This window comes from Patagioenas fasciata, chromosome 8, assembly GCF_037038585.1.
Source record: "Patagioenas fasciata isolate bPatFas1 chromosome 8, bPatFas1.hap1, whole genome shotgun sequence".
Lineage (NCBI taxonomy): Eukaryota > Metazoa > Chordata > Aves > Columbiformes > Columbidae > Patagioenas > Patagioenas fasciata.
Window position 1 is genome coordinate 19,476,570 of NC_092527.1, and position 12,380 is coordinate 19,488,949.

The window sequence follows — 12,380 nt, forward strand, 5'->3', positions numbered from 1 at the left end:
TTGCCGCCGGGATCAGACGGAAAAGGGATACCCAAGCCCGTAAAGGCGACGCTGGCGAAGGGCTTTGCTCCCGCGATCTACCAGGCGCTTTCAGGGAGCGGCTCGGGCGGAGCCGAGTACCTGCTGCCCCTCGCACAGACCCGCTCTCTCCGCCGCGGGCTGCCCTTGCCCCGGCCCCCAAAAGACGCGCTGGCAGGGGGAAAAGTTGCAAGCGGCGACTCTGCTTGATAAATCACTGGGGTTTCTCTCTCGTTCTGTATCCCCCACAATATAATTACTGTTCAAAGTTTCCCGTGGTGCCCAGATGCTAATTAGTCTAATATATTTACTCCAGATAATTAGTGGAAGTTAGCGTTCATGTGCAAAGAAGAGAAAAGCAGCAAGCTAATGAAACTCCAGCACTCGCCCGGCCGTCCCGGTACCCGCAGCCGGGCGCCTTGCTGGGGCCAGGCCTGGCACCGGGATGCAGACGGGGACGTGGGACCGGCGGGTTCTGGGCCGCGCTGCGGCTCTTTTGAGACGCTGATCCGAAAGCGGCACGGGAAATGTTTTGTGCTTTAACCAAATGTTCCCCCCCCCCCCATCCCCCCGCTTAAATGGGAAAGGGACCATCGCGTATTTGTGCTTTAAGGAGTGTAAAATGAGCTCTCGTTATGAACTGATGAGTTAGCGAAGGGGAGAGGAGGGTAGTACTGTTAGCCGTACCAAGCAAACGTTAATAGTAAAATAGGAAGCGAATACAAAGACAGCAAGTAATCGGAAGAAGGGCTTTGGGGGCCGGGGGTGGGCGTGATGGTGGTGGAGGATTTATCAAGAGAGTCGAGAAAGGCAGAATAAGCTCTCAGCCCTCTCCCCACGCCGCACGCCCCCGCGCTCTCCGCAAGTCCTGCCAGCTTGCCCTCCCCACTTCGCTGTTTTAACCATCCCTTAATTCAAGGAGAAATACATTCCAGGCTCTATCTGGGAGTGCAAGCAACTGCTACAGATTTGCCGCGATAACAAAAAAAAAAAAATTCAAAAAAACCCCCAAACAAACCCCCATACCACTACCACCACCGCACACACTCCTCTTATGTTCACGTATTTTACAATTACAGATCTCTAACAGCTGCAGTTCGGACTTCGCTAGTTAAACCCCATCAGCAATCAGGTGTTGCGGGGGCTGTTTTCAGAAGAGCGAGCGAGGGATTTTCTGTGTCTTGGAGCCCGAACTGCAGTTTTGTGGATTTCAGCTCTGGAAAGTTATACACAAAGATTTTGATGCAAGTGATGAAATGAACACTTAAAGTTATTATTACTGTTTTGCTCAGCCACTGTCCCCAAGATTAATGAAAAATTAAAATAGCTTATTTTATATGTAGAGTGGTGGTAAGGAGGTCTCTCTTCCAGGCTTGTTAAGTATTTGACCTGGCAAGTGTCACGTAGTATTTTGATATTCATCTAGCAAATTTGCCTTTTTTTTTTTTCTTTTTTTTCTCCTAACAGAGATTGACTTATGGACATTAACGTTTATAGGTAAAAGGAACTGCATTTGTTATTTGCCCACCACCCCCCGTTCTTACTAACTGGATGGGTTGTGGAGTTGACAGCAGCCGCTGGTCCATGCCACCGAACTAAAATAATTTCACAGTGAAAAACCAGCTCGAGAGGACAAGCAACAGAAGGGCAAAACCCATCAAAACCCAAAACTCCGATCAATCTGACCAGAGTCAGGCATACATTAGTTTAAATTAAGCAGTTTCATCGTTCTCACAAATCTTTTTTGAACATTAAAGTTAAACTCATGTAATATTTAAATCAACTCTTGTCAGATGCTAAGTGCAGCGGAAGAACCAAAATAAAAATTAATGCATTTTCATCCCCTCTCGAAGGCTTACTCTGGATGCCACTTCGACAAAGTACTTCTGATAAGCAACACTTAGAAAAGAAGGGTTCTGTTTATCTTATCTATGGGGAAATGTAATTAAGCTGGTTTTATGAAACAATAAAACACCAGACTCCACAGACAGCAAAGAGGTTTCTGTAAAATATCTGAAACTATATGGGTATATGCACCTTGGCTTATGCGTACAAGTCCACACCAAACACATACATATATGTTTGCTTGCTTGATTTTAGAATGCAAAATATTTGCCAAAGCTAAAATACAGTGATGCCTTTACGACGGGAAGATTTTCCTCAGCGATAAGAGGCTCCATTTCCTAAGACCAGCACATCAGCCGCTGCCCATGCGGTACCTTTCGAGCTCCCCTCAGCGCAGGCAGCAAGGTACGGGCAGGGCGGCGAACGGGGCTGAACCTCCGCTCTCTAATTCGAGATTTGTCATCAACTGCCCACATCGACAACCGAAATCACCCAGGCAAGTGGAGTCCTGGAAGGCCCAGGCTTTCCGAAACAGAAGTAAATGTGCATTCCTATTCCGTAAAAACATCGATCAAAAGTCAGTTTTTCATGTTTAGAAAAGACGGAGAGAAACGCTGCCTTGCTTTAAGACTGTTGGCTCTCACTACAGACTTTCAGTAGAGCGCTGTTAAGGTTTGTTTCGTGTAGGGTTTTTTTGTTTGTTTGTTTGTTTAAGGAACGAATCTACAGTTGGAAAGTCGCTGAAGTTACCAGCATCGAATCTCCTTTCCATCCAGATTTTGGGTATTTCTAACGCCAAGCTGAGACCCCCACCCCACGATTCTCTCTGCACCACGAAGCGCAGCCCGCACTGCTACACAAGCAGACCTGCGGCAGGCAAGCGATCAGTCCTGATCGGAGGTGTCTAATCCCTGCTAAATCTCTCTGTCAACTCAGTCCTGGGAAATTCGGGGCAGACTACATTAAAGAAAAAAAAAAAAAGTTAAATGTTGTTGCAGTGAATCATAAAGGTGTCAAAAGAAAAAAGACGGACCCCGAGCCCGTATGCTCCCACTTCTTTGGAGATGGAATGCTTTAGCGGAGACAGGGCTGAAATTTGAGGAGATTATACATTTGAGCTTGTGCGTATATGTGAAAAGACTGTCCTAATGCCGGGTATTTCTCCATCAAGATCAACCAGGTGCTGCTGCTGCAAAAATCCCACCTCCGGCCGTCCTGTTCTGTGCGTGTGTGTGTGCACACAGCGATGCACAGACTTTGTTCTCGCTTCATGTCTGAAATTCATCAGCCGCTCCCCCCTCCCAGCAATCCCGTCCCCATGTGAAAAAAGTAAATTCGTTCAGGCTTTGAATATTGTAAGAAGTCTCGTGTGTACTTTTTTTTTTTAAATCTTCAAATGAATTAAAGACAACCTGACAATGCTGTCATCTGTCTTCAACGTCACATCAAGGCAAGAAATAATGATAACAGAGCAGCAGAAAGACGCCCACTGAAACCTGGAGAATATATATACACACATATACACACATATATATGCCTTGAAACAGTTTGAAGGAACAAAATTAGATTACCATTCTTGAGCTATCACGGTAAGAATATGTGGGATTTTTTTTTTTTTTTTTTGGTAACTGCTTTATCTTTCCTGCTTTATTTTGTGGAGCGCGTGCTCCTTGATCCAAGCCACTTCTGTGGAATGGGGCAAGAAGACGAGCAGGCACATTCCTCGCTCCTCAACTACTACGACCAGTGGAAACAAAAATATCTCCCCTCCCCCTCCACCGTTTCAGGTTCCCGTTCCAGTTAATAACACACGTTACTGCTTCCCTGAAGGGCAGGCCAAAGCGTGACACATTTTACGCGGAGACCCACGCGGGGGCCCTGTGCGGAGCAGCTCGGCCCCCGGGAGGGTAGAGGGGACTCCTGCCCTTTGTCTCGGGAGCCCTGCGAGGGTCGGTTCGCGCTCCCGCCCGCCAGGCGGCGCTGCCGCGCCCCGCGGCGCGAGGAGCCGCTGCGGCGTGAGCGGCCGCTCCCCGCGAGGGCCCCGTGACAGCCGCGCGACCGCCTCCGCCCGCACCCGCGTGCGCGGCGCGAACCCGAGACACATCGCGCGCTCGGGCGGGGGAAGCGCTGATCCCATCCCAAGCACTGCGGGTTAGATGGATTCAGCCAGATCAGAACAGATAGGCCGAGCCGCACAAAAAACATGGTGGTGCTGGGGTTTCTCTCCGTCTTTTTTTTTTTTTTTTTTAATCGCGCTTGTGATCTCGTTCACTCTGAAGGGTAAATAAATTGCAGTTGTACGAAAAACAATTGGTGCTACATGTGTTCATAACAGATGGGATCTTATCACAGTTTAACTGTAATAAATTCTGACTTCTGGAAATTGTAATCTTTACTGTGTTCGATGTCTCGTTTCTGCTGTAATAACAGGCCCGCGAACTTCTGCGAGCAAGCAGAAAAGTTTCCGGTGCTCGCGTTGCTCCGCAGCCTCTTCACCATCGTGGGTCTTACGAAGTTTCCATGAAAACGCGTCCGAAAACCAAAAGGGAGAGAAAACGCCGGCTCACAGGGAGGCAAACAGAGGATCCACGCCCAGCTGGGTAACATTATTTACCAAGGGCAATGATATAGCCCTTAACATACACGCAAAAAGACTAAGAATGAGCTCTGCGTGGAGAAGCCTGGCAAATGACAGAACACACTTGGCTTGGAGAAGAGAGAAAACGTCAGAAGCAGAAATCCAGCCCCCAAGGAAACCAAGACCAAACTTTAGATTAATCCTCCCGCGCCTCAGATCACGAAACTAAAAAATAATTTTGAATAACCACTGAAAGGATAAAATTATCACAATAAATTGTCCATATTAACTGAGGCTGCGGGACTAATAATTTTCACCATCTCGTCCTTCCTATTACTGTTTACCAAGTCGCAGGATAAACACTTGTAAACCCATTACATTTCCACAAATCCTTTCGCTGCTTTCTTTTTGGCCAATGCTTTTGCAACATTAATTGATTTTATTGTACTTTCTGAAGTCACTGCATATTAAACTCAAGCAAGTCTGCTCTGAAAACGGTTTTTTCCATCGTCATATGGAACCCGTGAACGGGTATTACTGAAGCTACTGCACACTCTGGTCTCTCTTTTCCCTTGCTGTGATCTTGATGGCAAATGTGAACTGCAGATTATAAGTTTCTAATAATCTGCCATGATACAGAAAGCAGCCCCATTATCGCTGGTGAAAAATTAGTCTAAATCCAAACGGGGGCTGGTAGCATGAAATGCTACTGGGTGATCGAAATCAAACAAACTAAGAAACACTTCACAAGTAATTTACGTGACTGGCAGGAGTTATTTTTAGGAAAGGATTTTTGGTGTATAACTAGAAGTTCAATGCAATTTAGAAGCGAATACAAGTGCTCCAGGTTCTTCAAATCCTTCTCCCTTTTTCCTCCACCACCTTAAGAAAACTGGACCCAACCAGCCTCAAACTGATTAATGATTTCTCGCTTAATGTCGGCTAATTTCCAGTTCCTTTACCTGCCGCGCTAGCCCGGTGATCATTATTTAAAAGCTTGGGGCTTATGTTGGGAGCGCTGACCCTCTGCCGCACGCAGGCGGGCGGGCTGCGCAGCCCCAGCCGGCGGCAGCAGGACACTCCCGGCGGACGGGACCCCCGAGCGGCGCCGTGCGCTTCTCGCAGCCGTTTGCGAGCCGGTACCACCGGCTTCAGCGTCCTCTCTGCCGGCGGTTCGCAGTAGTATTGTAAAATGACTAGGGATAACTACTGTAAAGCACAGAAGACACGCGGAACTGACCGGTTTAGGGAGGAAAGCAAAATGCCGGTTGTTACGAACCCATCCTTAGTGTTACACGTTCAGCGTTTGTACGCCGTCGTTGGCTGCTCAGCCTTCTTACTCACGTACACTGCTACCCACTAGGAAGTTTTGGAAAGTTAAACGCATTGGTTGCTAGTAATGCTGTCATTATTCAAACTGCGAGGAGGAGGGGAAGGACAGAAGAGGGCCCGGGAGCTGAGCCCTGCCTGCGCCTGACCCTTGGCAGGTCGGTTGGTGTGCAGCGCCCCGGGACCACCCGCCGGACCCTGCCGCGGCAGCCCAGCATGGCCCTCACGGCTCTTCGCCTCTTGGCTGGGACAGGGCCAGAGAGAAAGGCCGGGGTACCTACCTTTCTGCTCCCTGCTTTCTTTTTCGGAGGGAGGCGCCACATGGCCCAGCCCAAGTCACAGCCACCTCGAGGCCCTGCCAGCAGGGAACGGCCTTCCCGTGGTGGCAAGGCCAGGAGAAGGACCGTTTTCAGCCACGGCTCTTTTGAGGCAGGGCACCCCGTTCAGGAAAGGCCACCAGTGCAGTTCACCCACTGCCATGGCTTTGGAGGGGTCAGTTCAGTTGGGAGTGGGACAGCCAGCCCAGGTGCAGGACACACTGTGCAGGGGAAGTGATACCACTCCTAACACCATTTCTGCCACCACAAGGCTTAAAACTGCAGCTGCAATATAATGTTTTAGTTCGCTGAAGTTAGTAAACATCGGCCCAGATTCTCAACCACAGTCAATCTACCTTACAGTTGTGGGCAAAACATCTCCCCCTTGTACAATTCACAGCCTTTAATCCTCTCTTTGTGGAGATACATTTTTTTTTTTCCTGCCAGGAAAGATCAACAGCTGTCATCATACACTGTGCAAAGATCAACTGCTACCATCATCTACTGTGCTTTTACTCCACGCTTGAAGTACTTGTCTTGAGGCAGAGGAATACCTACCAATTCCCAGATCTGAAAGGTTTCAAACCTGCAGTTGTCACTTGTTAGGGTTCCTAACCACTGGGCTATTCTAATGTGGGAAAAATTCCCCCCTTCTTTGAAGGCATTTCACTTTGCATAAAAATGCAGCAGGCCAGAGGGAAAGAGAAGGAAAGAAAAAGACTATTTAATCTACTGGTTATGGTGCTTGCCGAAGCCTAGAGCTCAGATCCCCCAGTCATTACTCAGATTTAATAATGTTCTCACCTACTCTCTCTTTGCTCAAGAAAAAGCTTTAAACATTCAGAAAGAAGAAGAAAAGTAGTAACACTTTCAACATCTCCTTCCCACCCTAGATGATAATTAGAGGAGATGAGTCTACTCAAGTGAAGTAGGAAAAAAATATAGATCTGAGATCTGTAGCCACAAAGCTATTAGATAAATGGCTATCTGAATAGGGACCTTCCAGTTACCTTAAGTTCCTGGCTATGCAAGTAAGAATGTTTCTCCTTTTTGGTCTCTATTTTTGTTACTTTACTCTACCCTAAATGGAGCCACTGGTGACTATCTTCTCTAACCATCCACACACACAGTCCTGCTGCTGCTCAACTCTGCCCATGTCAGGCTACCAAAGAAAATCACTGATGGAGACCAAAACAAAGTCAGCCAAAGTCTTACTTGTCCTTACACATATTTTTACCACAAGATTTCAAGCTCATTTTGTCAACAACAAAGAAAATAGTATAGCCAGCTTCGATCATGAAATGCTTGAGCTCATGAGTCCGAGAACATTCACAAGGGCGTTTTTTGTCCTGTACCTCCCCCATCCCTCCAATTTCCCTCCCTTTGCAAGATTATATTGCACCAGCAGGCCTGGGGAATGTGTTCCAGATAAAACAGATGAGTAGAAATTAGTTCTTTTTTAGAAGGATCAGCTGCTAAATACATTCCAGTAGAGGTGTCAAGCAGATTTTATGAAGAGAGCTAATCACATTTATAATTATGGTCTTCAGACTGACTTTACAGAGTTAGGGTGAAATCTCATGCTTGATCAAAAGCATATACCCTACACACATCAATAGGTTTATTAAAAGATTGAGAAAGGAATTTAAACCATATGGAGCAACTAACTTTTCTAGTTCAACTGTATCATTTGGTTGAGAATCAAATGGTTGTCATGTATCTACAAGCAAGGTACTGACAAATTCTCTGAGAAAACTGGCAGCTCAAAGTGCCATAATCTTGTTCTAGAGTTAAATAAGTTGGAAAAGTGTTATTGCAGGTCTTACCTCCTCAATGGACAGTCAATGCTACTTATACTATTTTAACTTATTTATTTCTAAAGTGACTGAGTCAGAATAGCACAGTTTCCTACATTATCAAAGTAAGTAAAAACGCTGGTAAATTCTACCACTGTGTGTAGATTATACAGTACAGTTTATTCCTATTAGAGAAGGTACTTGTGAGTCATCATAGCTGTGTATATATCAGGTCATAGGTTATGAAAAAAGCTAACTCTATAAGGGAAAATATATTTATTCTAACTGAAACACTTAAACTTGTATAAACAGTGTTCCACGTGGTTAATTGTGTTTGCTCGTTAATGGGATTGTGTCAATTTACATTTATACTTGTAAGCTATCAAACTTGCAGACACCCAAAGTTCACAATTTAGCGTGAAATTCTAGCCAGCCTGAAATCAGCAGAAGTTTCTAGAACTCCTAAGGCAGGCAGGATTTCTCTTGGGACAGAAAAGCCCTAAAGCTGACAAATTCTAACTCCATATAAATAAGAACTAAATACGTGCAGCACACTTGTACAATTCATGACAATTTGGGAAGTGGCCTGTGAGTACCTTGGAGCAAACTAAAGGAATTTTGCATTGTGTCTTTGTTGAGAGGGTTCAGATAAAATCTGAAGAGAGTACGCAAAGTAGATACGTAGCAAATAAGCAAAAAAAGATCATTGAACACATGTATTTTTAAATGCTACGGCAAAACAGAACAGGGTAGGTTTTAGCCACTGTATCACAGAAGGTCAGCTTTGAGCTGGTGCCTCTCAAGGTAGTAAGAACATGGGGAGTTTAATCAGCACATCTGTCTGATTAGTCATCTCTCATGTTGTACTCAAGAAATTGCTGCATTTCAGTGATGGGTTAGATGTGTGCATTTTTACATTGTATATATTACATAGAAAATACTTCTCCGGGTCTTTTCCCAAGAAAACAATAGAATAATTATTTTAAAATAAACTAAAAAACCTCCAATATTTAAAAGTCCTTTAAGTTATTAAGAAAATAGAGGAAAATGAAAGGTTATATGTGTAAAAGAACAGCTTTCTTATGCAGAGCACTTCTGAAAATATTTAATCTGTTCTGATAGCTAATCATCTTGGATGAAACAAATGCAGTTATCCAGTTCTATTGCTCAGTAATTCAGTCCAGTTTTTGTATGCATAGATACACTGACTAGTTTACACACTAACTTGAGGACTAGCAGAATGAGGTAGTGAGTTTTACATTTCCATCTTGACAGTAATTATTGCATAACCGTGTTATTTCATCATGTCTTAAATGTTAAACTCATTTGTGCAACATTATTCCAGTCTTTTTGTTGCGGACAGGAAAATGAGGACAGGCATATTTCTGTGAAGTCTCTTTTGATGTATTTTGTAATAGTTTAATTCTGGAAAAAAAAAAATGTTGCGAGCTTTAAAACAGATAAAAGAAAACAATGGCCTCCACACCCCCATCACAGGCTGTCCTTAGGAATGCATGTACGTAAAATTCTGGAAGGGTAATAAGCATCATCTCACTCATTACCTGGGACCTCCAGGGCTAAATCACAAACCTTTACACCTCGAGTTAAATACCCTCACAAGCAGCTGCAGCACACTCATATCCGCTGTTGACCAGATGCACAGAGTGGGAGGCATAGCACAGTGAACACTGGGCTACATATGCAAACCTACTCAAAAGCAAGTTAAAGATTGGCTAGAGACTAATCCATTTTATAGGCTAAGAAATTGATTTTCAGAGGAGCTAAACTACAGGTGCTCAACTCTCTTAAAAAAAAAAAAAAAAATCAGCTTAACTCTGGTGGTACTATTAGCAGGGCTCACTACAGCACAGGAAAGCATGGGAAACATTATTTTAGATTCTGGCATTCCCTAAATCAGGGTCCATTGTGTGCAGCGCAACACACGTTTTTTTTTTTCCTGAAACAGTGATTATGGGGATCTGTTTATAACTACAAATCTAGAGACAGAATGGACTACAAGCATTATTTGCAGCAGTAACAACCTGTTATTTTTTGATGCAATGTACAATGCACTTAATCAAATCCTCATCTGAACAAAAAGAGGTGATAAGATGCTTTACATTTTATTACTGATAAGGAATGAGAATATTAGAAATGAGCCCATTGTACAAGTCAGCTCTGTATCAAGTCAGACAAAACTGATTTAAGTTTAACAGGAGAACAAATGAAGTAGGTCTCTAAAGGTTTCAATTTCAGAAGGGCAGACTCTGGTGTAGTCGTGTCATCTGGACTGGGCAGCTGAAAGATTGAGTAGAGAGCCAACTCTTACAAATACTTCACATGACAAATGTTAAAATAGTCAAGAACCTACATTCCAAGCACAGGAAAAAGAACCAAGAAACCCAAAAGGCACTCCAGGCCTAACTGAATGCACTATCATGGCAATAAATGTATTACACCTGAAAATAAGAAACAAAAGTAATATGTGGAAAAACACACTTTTGTTTGCTTATCAGTCCTTTTCTTAGAAGCATAGGGGTGAAGTAATAATTGCTAAAAGAGAAGCTGTGTTAGGCTTTGCAGAAGTTATGAAGTGGATTAAGATATTTTTCAGTTACATAAACAAAACAAAAGAAAGAAGAAAATGCAGTAGAGATTAAGGATAATGCAGGCACACTCCCAAACTCAAACTGGTATGTTACATTAATTTAATGAAGGGTAATACTGAACATGGGGTGAACGGGAAATAGCTAAAAGCAATGACGTTAGAAAATTAAAATCAGATTGGTAGAAACAAAAATCAAATGTGGTATAGTTCTAAACCGTAGGAGTGCAGTTAATCTCCACTCCAACTCAGAACCTTAGGATGTTAGGCCGCAACAGTTGCAAGGACTTTCTACCAAACTTCATCAAAACAAAATTTGCACAAAGTAAAGAAAGACTATTTTAAGAAGAGAAATATGATGTCTGGGATTTAGATGTCTGTCATTCTGATATCAGTAATAGCCAAAACTTTGCAACAACAAGTTGAAAGTAACAAGGCACAGGGAAAAAAAAAAAAAAGAGTAAATACAGTCTGAATTATTCAAAGTAGATCACGATGCACTAAATAACTTTATCTGATTAAAAACAACAACCTCAAACCAAAACAATGGCACAAAAACCAAACCCAAAGAACCAAACACCAAACCACAACCAAAAAAACCTCACACTCACACACAAACACACCCCAAAAATCCACAAATCAACACCTCAAACAAATCCTAGCACTCTAGGCTAAAAAAGCGTCATTGGTGTGATTTCTCAACATTAATAAGAAGGCTCTGCTAAAATGGGATGACTATGGATCACCAGGGTAAGGCAGTGGGTATAATTTCCAACAGAGACAAGGAGAAGTAACAGCACAATGTGAAGCGCTGGAAAGAGCTCACCTGAAATTCTGCATACAGTCTAGTCACCTGCATTCCAGAGATTCACTGGAACTAGAGCAGATAGAGGAGAAGGACTACTAGGAAGATCAGGGCAACAGAAAGCCTATTTCATGAAATGAGATTAAACAAGCTTTATTTGTTTGGTATACTATAACAAAAGCTGAGAGAGGATAGCATTGCTGTCTATACTAGTTAGCAAGCTGAAAGGAAAAGATACTATTTTATTTAAATGAGAATTTTGGCACAAGACCAAAAGGACTTCAGCTGGTCATGAATAAACTAAGTTTGAAATTAGAAGATGGCTCTTAATCAACAGAGCACTGGTGATGAATCTTTCTGATAGCTGGTGCAGGTTTAAGTGTATGGTAGTAGCTCATTGTTTTGACTCTATTCCAAGTCAGTGCCAATAGCAAATGGCTCACCGGGAAGGCAGTAAAGCAATCATGTTCTGTAACAGCCATCCTCTGGGAACAGTGGGAACAAGCCACACAACTGTTGTTAAGATGGAGTACACCACACTTAAAAAAATATAATTACCTGAGTGACAGCTGCAATAAGGAGGGGAAGACTCAGTAAGTATCTTCCTGTTCTAAAGCCTTACAACAGAGGAGTTGGAACATATGATTAAATCTATCACAATTAAACAGTCAAATAACATTTTTGTTGCCAAAGGGACTGCATGATACCAATGGTTAGGTAAACAATAGTGTAAAACCTAGTGTATTTTTCCGTCTAATACTTAAGAAGCCCCAGTTTGTTTTTTAACAACAGAAGCAAATAAGAAAAAAACAGGTAAAACCAATCACATTGCACATAAAAAAATGCTATGGAACTTCCTTCTGAAGAGGAAAGCCATCCTGACAAACTATTGCTTTTTCCCTCTGGAAAGTGAGTTACTAGCAAAATCCATAAAATTTTAAGTTGAACAAATCAGCTTTTATACTCTTGAAGAAAATAATCCTGCCAAAAATAATTATCCTTAAAATGAAATAACATACTGCAAGATACATATGTAGCAAACAATCTAAAGGTGACTTTGATATCAAACATAAAATCCTCCATTTTA

The 12,380-nt window shown here is 43.1% G+C and overlaps 1 protein-coding gene across 3 annotated transcripts in view; it reads right to left on the reverse strand.

Moving 5' to 3' along the window:
* Window positions 1-12,380, reverse strand: part of LRMDA (leucine rich melanocyte differentiation associated) — a 741,452-nt gene that overhangs the window by 700,085 nt on the left and 28,987 nt on the right. The window lies entirely within an intron of this gene.